This window comes from Bufo gargarizans, chromosome 10 (genome assembly GCF_014858855.1).
Source record: "Bufo gargarizans isolate SCDJY-AF-19 chromosome 10, ASM1485885v1, whole genome shotgun sequence".
NCBI classification, from domain to species: Eukaryota; Metazoa; Chordata; class Amphibia; order Anura; family Bufonidae; genus Bufo; species Bufo gargarizans.
Window position 1 is genome coordinate 117,706,934 of NC_058089.1, and position 9,513 is coordinate 117,716,446.

A 9,513-nucleotide genomic window follows, 5' to 3' on the forward strand; every position below is an offset into this window, starting at 1 on the left:
TGACCACATAAGCACCACCTGAGGCAAGCTGTGTGGCCATCACCAGAAACAACACAGACACGAATTAATCCACAAGAAACCTGTCAGATGAAATCACATGTTGCCAGTCTCATTGATCTCCTGGCACCGAAACGTCCGTGACAGGTAAAGGGGGAGGAAGACTTACCGGAAGAGGAGGAAGTGACACATATGTCATCGACTGTAATGAAGGGGAATTCATTATAGATAACTACTCAGAAGATGACACCATGGATATTCTTTTTATCAAGGAGAAATACAGCTCACTAAAATTTAATACAATAGTTCAGTCAAGATACTTTGATATAAATGTTAGGAAAAATCTTAGGATCAGTGTTAATTCCGCCTGCGACATTACACTATTAAATTGGCACTCATCAGAAAGGTACAGACATTTACAAATATGGACGGAGGATGGAATTACATTCAGCATTCCAAGGGGAAGCATTCCTGTGATATTTGCCGTAGACATCTCTAGAGATACATTACCTGTCAGTGTCATAGACACTAGGTCAGGTATATATGAAGGAGCAACTAAGATAATGGGTCCTCCTAGATTCATTAACATATACGGAAATGGAAAAAACAATTATATTGACCCGGAGACACGGGGAGCATCAATGATCGGTGGAGAAGGCAGCGACACCTATGTACTGAGAAAACATTTCGAAGGCAACTATGAAATTAACAATAACGCGGAAAATGAAAAGGTGGATTTTTTTATACTTGATATCAACTATCAATATATTCAGTTCAAAGTGGGAAATACATTTCAGAACGTACAAATCAGTGCTCCACGTGTTGCCTGATGGCAATGTTGTCTTTTAATGTTTGATAGTTAAGACCAATGACGTGTGGTTCACCTTCTCTGACAGTTTGGAGATCCAGACACTATTTGTTGATGAAAGATCCATGTCTACTGATTTACACCTTGATCTTTCTAGTAAGAGTCTCCACTCTGTACCAACTGTATATGGATCCCTCCAGAGAAGAAACTTCATCACTGGAAATTCTTTGAATAACACAATGATAGGGGGAATGGACATTGATCAGTGAAAACACTGAAGCCGGCGTGTTAACCCCTTGTATGACGCTGTCAAAGCTGACTGCAGCATGCAGAGGGTTCGCAGAGGGTACGGGTGCCCTCCGCTTCGCCATCAGGTCCAGCTGCAGTGGCGAGGACCAGATGGCAGAGAAGGCAAGCCCGATGCCTTCCATAGGCATCGGGGCTTGCCTTCTACGGAAGCCTGTGAGATCCAGCACTTAGGCTGGGTCACACAGGCAGGCTGCCAGCATAAAAGCTGACAGTCAATGCATTACAATACAAGTTGTATTGTAATGCATTGCAGAGGGGATCAGACCCCAGAAGTTCAAGTCCCAGTGTGGGACAAAAAAAAAAGTAAAACATTTTTTTTGTTTTTCATAATGAAAAAATAAATATAACATTTCCCAAAATAAATTGAAAAAATAAAACCAGACATATTGGGTATTGCCGCATCTGTAACGATTTCCTTCTGCGCCCTGCCGTGTGCCCGTACAGCAGGTTACGACCACATATGGGGTGTTTCTGTAAACTACAGAATCAGGGTTATAAATATTGAGTTTTGTTTGGTTGTTAACCCTTGCTTTGTTAGTGGAAAAAAATTGATTAAAATGCAAAATCTCCCAGAAAAGTTAAATTCTGAAATTTAATCTACATTTTCCTTTAATTTAAGGGTTATCAAAGTTTGTAAAATCAGTTTTTAATACCTTGAGGGGTGTAGTTTCTAAAATGGGGCCATATATGGGTGGTTTCCACTATGTAAGCCTCACAAAGTGACTTCAGACCTGAACTGGTCCTTAAAAATTGGGTTTTGGAAATGTTCTTAAACATTTTAAGATTTGCTTCTAAACTTCTTAGCCTTCTAACGTCCCAAAAAAAGAAAATGTAATTTGCTAAATGATCCAAACATGAAGTAAACACATGGGAAATGTAAAGTAATAACTATTTTAGTATGTATCACTATCTGTTTTAAAAGCAGAGAAATAGAAATTTTTAAAATTGCTAATTTCTCAACATTTTTGGTAAATTTTGTATTTTTTTATAAATAAAAATAAAATATTTTGAATCAAATTTACCACTGTCATGAAGTACAATATGTGACGAAAAAGCTATCTCAGAATGGCTTGGATAAGTAAAAGCGACACATGTCTGATTTGCAAAAAATGGCCTGGTCCTTAAGGTGAAAAATGGCAGGGTCTTGAAGGGGTTAATATTGAAGGGGTTTTCCCATCATAGACAATGGGGGCCTATCCCTAGGATAGGCCCCCATTGTCTGATAGGTGCGGGTCCTACAAGGAGAACGGAGCAAAGAAAATTGAGGAGGGCGCATGCGCAGCCGCCCTCCATTCATTTCTATGGAGCCGCCGAAAATAGTCGAGCGCTGGCTTGGCTATTTCTGTTGGCCCCATAGAAATGAATAGGAGCGGTTGCCGCGCATGCGCTCCCTATCACTTCAATAGGAGAGGCGGGGAGCTGCTCCTGGTGGTGGACAGACCCCGGGAAACCCGAGGTCCTCCAGCCACAACTCTCCCCGACTCCGTTCTCCTTGTAGGTGCGGGTCCCAGAGGTGGGACCCGCACCTATCAGACAATTGGGGCATATCCTACCTTGTTCCTGGAGTACAGACTACACACACAGCTCTGCTGAGCATCCATCAAGATCTTCACAACTTCATACATATTTAACACAAGTACAATTTAAAGCCACACCGATTCACATTCCACAGAATGATTTATGACTCTCAGCTACACAGCTTTTCTGGAAACGGATACACACCACACCCAGAATTGCTGATAATCTCTATTGTCTATTTCTGGCATTCTTTCCAACGCCTTCTGGTCTTCAGTCTGTAATCAATCAAAATCCTATAACAAGACAGCATACAAGTTATAATCATAAAACAATTTTTGTTAAAACTGAATCATTTTATATGACTCAATTGGTGGTGCACATATAATAATTTTCTTTTTAAATCTGGGTTCCCACAGTATAACTATCTGCTTGGGAAAGAAGAGAGAAATGATTAAATAATCTTCACTTTTCTGTGTCTTGTAAAAAGCTATTGCATCACTTACTAAACATATCCTACATTTCAACAATCTTAGACTCTTTTTGTCTTACTCCTCACACCCCCACCCCCTACCTTCTTTATAGTCTCTTTTGCATTGCACAAACTCCCTTATCTGAGGACTGTTTGGGTTTAGCAAAATAAATGTCTCTTAACCAGTCTACTTTGTTAAGGCTGGGGGATGGGATCAGCCCACTGAAGCAGTCAGCCCCCTTTCCTGACTTACCTTCAACAATTCATCCAACTTTCCTGAAGCTTCAGCAAAGGGAGAGAAACAGAGCTATACGATCAGACTAGAAGGGTCATGGATGGGGCCATAAAATACCACTGTATCTGTGTGAGTCTATATCCCTTAACAGCCCAGGCACACCAACCCTCGTTCCAAGGTGGAGCATTCTTCTAGGACACATTTCTATTCCGAACAATAAGTAATCTTTATGATTAACATATCTTCTCACACTCTAGAAACCAGAACTATTTCAACAAAGATATTTTCCTTCATATTTTTAGTGCTAGCCACAGATCTTAAATCTTGACACTGGTCTGTTTTCCAACTCATCAGAAACCCTCTCATCACAGGAACTCTGATGTTCGCAGTCTGCAAGCTCTTACTACTACTCAAAGCCCTACAGATTTTATTTAGAATCTGCTCAGTTCTATAATTTCAAAAATAATGCTGCTAGATTCTACCAAGCCTACTACAGCTCCACTCACAGCTCATAACATATTTGCGAAACATGTGCAACCCTATTAATTCCCGCAAGTGCCCTGGTTTCCCATTCAGAGTGGTGGGTCCAAACTACCCTCTCTCTATGTAACACCCTATCAGAGATAAGCATATTCATTTGCTCAAATCCCATCGCTGCCACCAAGTGTAACATAACGTGAATTCTAAAGATTTGAGAATGAATTAACTTACGCAGGCTAAGTGAACAAATATATTTACTAAATGTGATTAAATATTCGATTACACAAACAAATCACATACAAAATAATAAAAAGTGAATAAATATTACTAGCCTAAATATGGGGTAGGGATCCGGTTGATCATGCTATAACACATGGCTGTCTACCATGTTATAACACATTACCGACACCCCAGGGTGTACAATAGATAGGGCAACTCAATAGTGACATCCTACCAAGGATGAAGTTCTAGGTGGAATCCCCATTAATTGTTAGTGCAGACCAAAGTTATTCCCATCAGCCGCTCCTCCAGTGTGCATCACGCATGTCTCTGATATCACTCAGGAATGTGTTCTTATCAGCACAATGGGTAATGGGTACTATCTCTAACACACTACATTACACAGAGTATTAAACATAATATAAAAGAGGACATAATTAAAATGGATAGAACCAATCAGTACTTAAAAATACCCTTACAATACATAAACAAAGGCTATATTAGTAAGTGTCATACAGTTATCTTACATACACATTGGTAAACAGTAGCCAAGAATTTGGCAAACCCTTTATTTGACATTAGTCCGGAATTTCAAAAAAATAATAATTGACCAACAGGTAAATATCCCAAAATAACTTTTCTTATCTATACAGTAGACTTCTATAAGTGTAAAGTGAGGCAGGCGCTTTGAAGAGTGCCAAATGAACCAATAGGGTCTTTTTGGATGTACACCTCAGTAGAAACGCTCCATCTACCTGCAAGATTTTTACTTCAAAACATAAAGTGATCTCCACATTCAGGGTGGCTAGGGAGACACAAGTACAGCCTCTTTGAATTCTATGTTTTTTTCATATCAGGATATAATAAATATACTTTTGGTCCTTGGAAGGTCTCAAAATTTGGTGAACACAACCTAGGATAAACAACAAAGCACTACAAATTAAGTTGTGCCATTTTTTCACAAAAACTAAGGCAAAATGTAGAAGCAGTTTGCTGGTCTGAAGCATTTAGGTGCAATCCCAAGCAGACATACATCAGCAATGATCTTAGAGAAGCTATTGTTGCTACCCATCAATCTGGGAAGGGTTATAAAGCCATTTCCAAAGATTTTGAAGTTCATCATTCTAAAGTAAGAAAGATCTAATGTTAAAACACTCAACACAGCTGACAATCTTCCCAGGAATGGACATTCTAGCAAGTAGCCTAAAGTAAGACCTTGCGATGCTCAGAGAACCTGCAAAAAACGTAAGTGCTACATGTAAGTTTCTCTTGATAGATCTCTCCCAATGAATCTATGAAGGAAGAAATGGCTTTGAATCCGTTAGATTAATGGAATAAAATCTCACGCTGCATAACAATTACTACTAGCCTGTATTGCCATGACAAATAGAGAACATCTCTAATGGCAGCTTTCACAGCAAAAGTGATGACATCACCATGGGTTGAAGGAAGCTAAAAACTCTGCTTCACTGTTATATTCAAGGTTATGCAGTAGAAGTAAGTGCCACTAAAAAATACAAGCATCTTGGTTCGGCAGGGTCAGTATTTTGAAAATGAATCTACCACCTAAGCTGCTTTACCTCTTGCAAACCATACCCATTCGACTACCGCTCACTTTTTGGCCACAAATCAGACGCTGTTTCACGCGTTTTGTATGGGCCCCGGGCAGGCCGCGGATAAAATGGGAGGTTCTGACTCGGTCTAAAGAACTTGGGGGTGTTGGTTTGCCAGATTGTAAGTTATACTACTATTCTGCGGTATACGCCAGACTTCTAGATATGCTGCGATCAGATTCCAGGAAACTGTGGGTCCATATCGCACGCAACTCCTCTTCACACGCGCTCGCGGTCCTTCCTTGGCTGTCCGGCAAGCCAGGCTTTAAAACTCCCCCACTGTCCTTCACAGCCAATCACATGTTCGCGACGATTGCGTCCATTAATCGCCGTACACTCCTCATTGATACTACTGGCCCTCTAACGCAGATTACCGATAACCCAGCTTTTCGCCCAGGACACTCCTCGAAACCCTTCCTTACTGGAACCAAACTGCGCCCCCTTCGGTTCTGTGATGTCCTCACGACCTCAGGACTGAAACACTTGAACCAATTGATGGAGCCCTCTCAAATACGCCCCCGGCATAACTTTGAATATGTACAACTCCAACATTTCTACTCCTCTATACGTACCACCCACACCTTACGCAGGAGCCTTACAGTGTTTGAACAGATGTGTCTAGCCCCCTCTGCTGTCCTCCGGGACATCTCTACCATTTATAACTTGCTTGCTCTCCAGACTTCTGACCAACTCCCCTTCTTTTGCCACGCCTGGAATCGTGATCTAAGTAATGGCCTAACTTCATCTCAATGGAAGCGGGCTTTTATTCTCTTTCATAAAGCAGTAATTTCTACTAAGGCGCAGGAGACTAATTATAAAGTTCTCTCCAGGTGGTACAGAGTGCCGTCTTTGCTTCACAAATGGTTTCCATCTGTTTCAGATCGCTGTTGGAGGTGTCATACCGATGAAGGCACCTTGTTACACATTTGGTGGCACTGTACCGTCCTGCGACCTTACTGGAACTTTGTACATCGTATTGTGCGGATGTCATCTGCGTCTCCCCTCAGGACACCTCTCGATTCATTCAAACCTGGGGCCCTTGGGAAACTTTCCGGGGGTCAGATGAGTTTCGTAATGCCCGTCTTTAACCCTGTATTCCCCCCACTCTCCGCTTCCCCTGTACCTTACTTTCCTGTCTTTGGTCTATCGTTAAGTGTTCCCCTTTCCTGTTGTGTAAATGTCTTACTAGGGTTAGACCCCTATAGCTTTCTCTGTCCCACTTGAACAATATGCTCCTCTTACTCATATATTGACACATGTTCTTAATGCCCTTCTATATGGGAAATTATACCTTGCTGCCTCCTATGTCTGGAGACTGCTCTATGCTGTACACGGCATTGCATGACACTGTAATATGTTGTCTTTATGTATTACATCTACTTAATAAAACCTTGAATGAGAAAAAATACAAGCAATTGATCTGGTGGAGAATGCCCTTTAATCAGTTCATTCTGTCAACAAGTCTGCAACATAAACACTACATGCAAGATGAAACTTCCATTTATTCCTTTCTCTCCTCCCTGGTAACATCCCTGGTACTATAACTCCAATGAGGTTTCTGTTGGCTGCCTCATGCCTCTTGATTCTGCTTTATTCCTCATTGGCTTGGTAAGGCGGAGCAGAGCTGTCTGCTTTTTACTATTGATGACCCATCGTCAGGACAAGTCATCAGTATCAGATAGGCGGGAACCGACACCTGACACCCCCGCTGATCAGCTTTTTGAAGAGAAAGTAGTGCTTGTACAGAGGCTCTGTTTATCTGCACGCCGCAGTAGTTACTCAGTCTGTTCAAGTGAATAGAATGGAGCCGTCCCGTAGAAGTGAATGGGGACGCCACACTTGTAATTACACTGCTTGCCACTGCTCACTTTGCAGGTAAACAGAGCAGAGAAGGCAGCTGATTGGCAGCGATGTCGGTAGTTAGACCCCTGCCAATCTAAAATTGATGACCTATTCTGAAGATAAAAAATCCAGTTTCAAGAAGCCAAATCCGGCGCTTTGTAAAATCACATATTCTTTTATTTGATCTTCAAATAAAATCAGCGGTCCAGTAATGGATCACTCCTGACCTAAGTGTTTCGGACTCTTGACCTAGTCCTCGTTCACGGTATGTTTCTCAATACATGTACATGCTATTTAAAAATATAAGAGGGTTACACCCATGTAACGAAAACCTCCCCCTGCACGGTACAAATTGAAGATCCGATCTAGATTCAAAGTTATAAACTCAGATGTAGGAACAAAGCAGGAGACAGAAACTGGAAACAGAGAAGGTGCACTATATTTCAGTAAATATATAGTAAATCTGGTTTTAATTAGGCCCATAGGAAATCTAGTGCATAGTATCCAATAAGCCTCTTGGCTGAATGTTTTCTTATTATGGTTACCATCTCTAGGGGGTTTGTCCCTGGATATCTAAGGGACAGCAAGACAGTAATACAGGGTTTTGTTGGTTTTTGTTGGAAATAAAATTCCTGTGATGTGATTGGCTTATATCCTTGCATTCCCCAGGATTTAGTTTTGGTTGTTATATAACATCACATAGGGAGGCATAGTGATTTCTCCATGGAGTTGCAGTATTATATTCTGCTTTGTGTGGAGTATCTTCTGAAACATTATTTATTTTGTTTTGACACCAATTTCTAGTTACAAATCAGAGGAGCCCCTATGGGATTGAAATTCTTATTGAAATTGATATATGGCCTGATGGGTGGAGAACTCTATTTTCTCTTTTTCAAACCCCTTTGTGTAACAAATCAAATGATATGGGCGCTACATTGATGATTGCTATTTCTCCGATGGCAGACGAACCAGGAAGAATTTCTGGTTCGTTCGGACGAATCCACTAAAACGTGTGACTACCTGACAGAAAATGACACTGAATCCACATCTTTGCACAGATTTGGCCTTTTAAAGGCATGTGGTCCTAAACTATGGATCAGCTGAAAAACAGCCTGTTTCAGTTTATTCGTTGTTTTCATTAAATTGAATGCTCCCAAAAAATTTTTGGTCTCACTCCCATTTTTTCTTGTCACATGTTGAAGCTCTACTTGGAACCTTGTTAAGATCCAGCCATGCTAAATAGGATTTTTTGCAATTTTTCAAGTGGTCTTAAACTTTTGATCAGGACTGTATATATATATATATATATATATATATATATATATATATATATGGAGAGAGAGAGAGAGAGAGAGAGATACAGCACTCGTACATAATTATCATTTCAATCAGCATTAAAAACATGATTTTCCTCAAATATAAACATATAGAATAATATGACACAAGGGGAGCGGCAGGAAGCAGGTACATATGATCAGCACTGTTTGCTGGCCACTGTGGCTGGTCTATATTAGTCTTGGATAGCCCCTTTAAGGAAGAATAAAGTTAACATTTTGGAATAGCCAAGACAAAATCCTGCTCTTTAGGCCACCTTGTTTTTATATTTTACAATTGGAAAAGAAAAATAACCACTAATCCACCCATTTTGATAAAAAAAAAATATACAGTTAACATACAAACAATACTAACAATGCAACTGTTCATACCATTTTTTAATTTGTTCATTTTTATTTATTTATTTTATTCACATGAAACAAATTCTAAATAATTTGCAATATTATACAGTAATATACTGTATATATAAATAAACAAAATAATTTTTCCAAACTGAATCGTTTTTTGTGATGAAAGGCCACCTTGCTTTTTATACATAACAATTGGAAAATAATAAGTTGAAAAATAAAAATATAAGAAAATATTATAAATAGTGTTGTCCTTCAGATGGTTAATTTTGACATTTGGCATTGTTATCATTATGAATTATTCCAACATATCATAGAATGAACTCTTTTTATTTTATTTT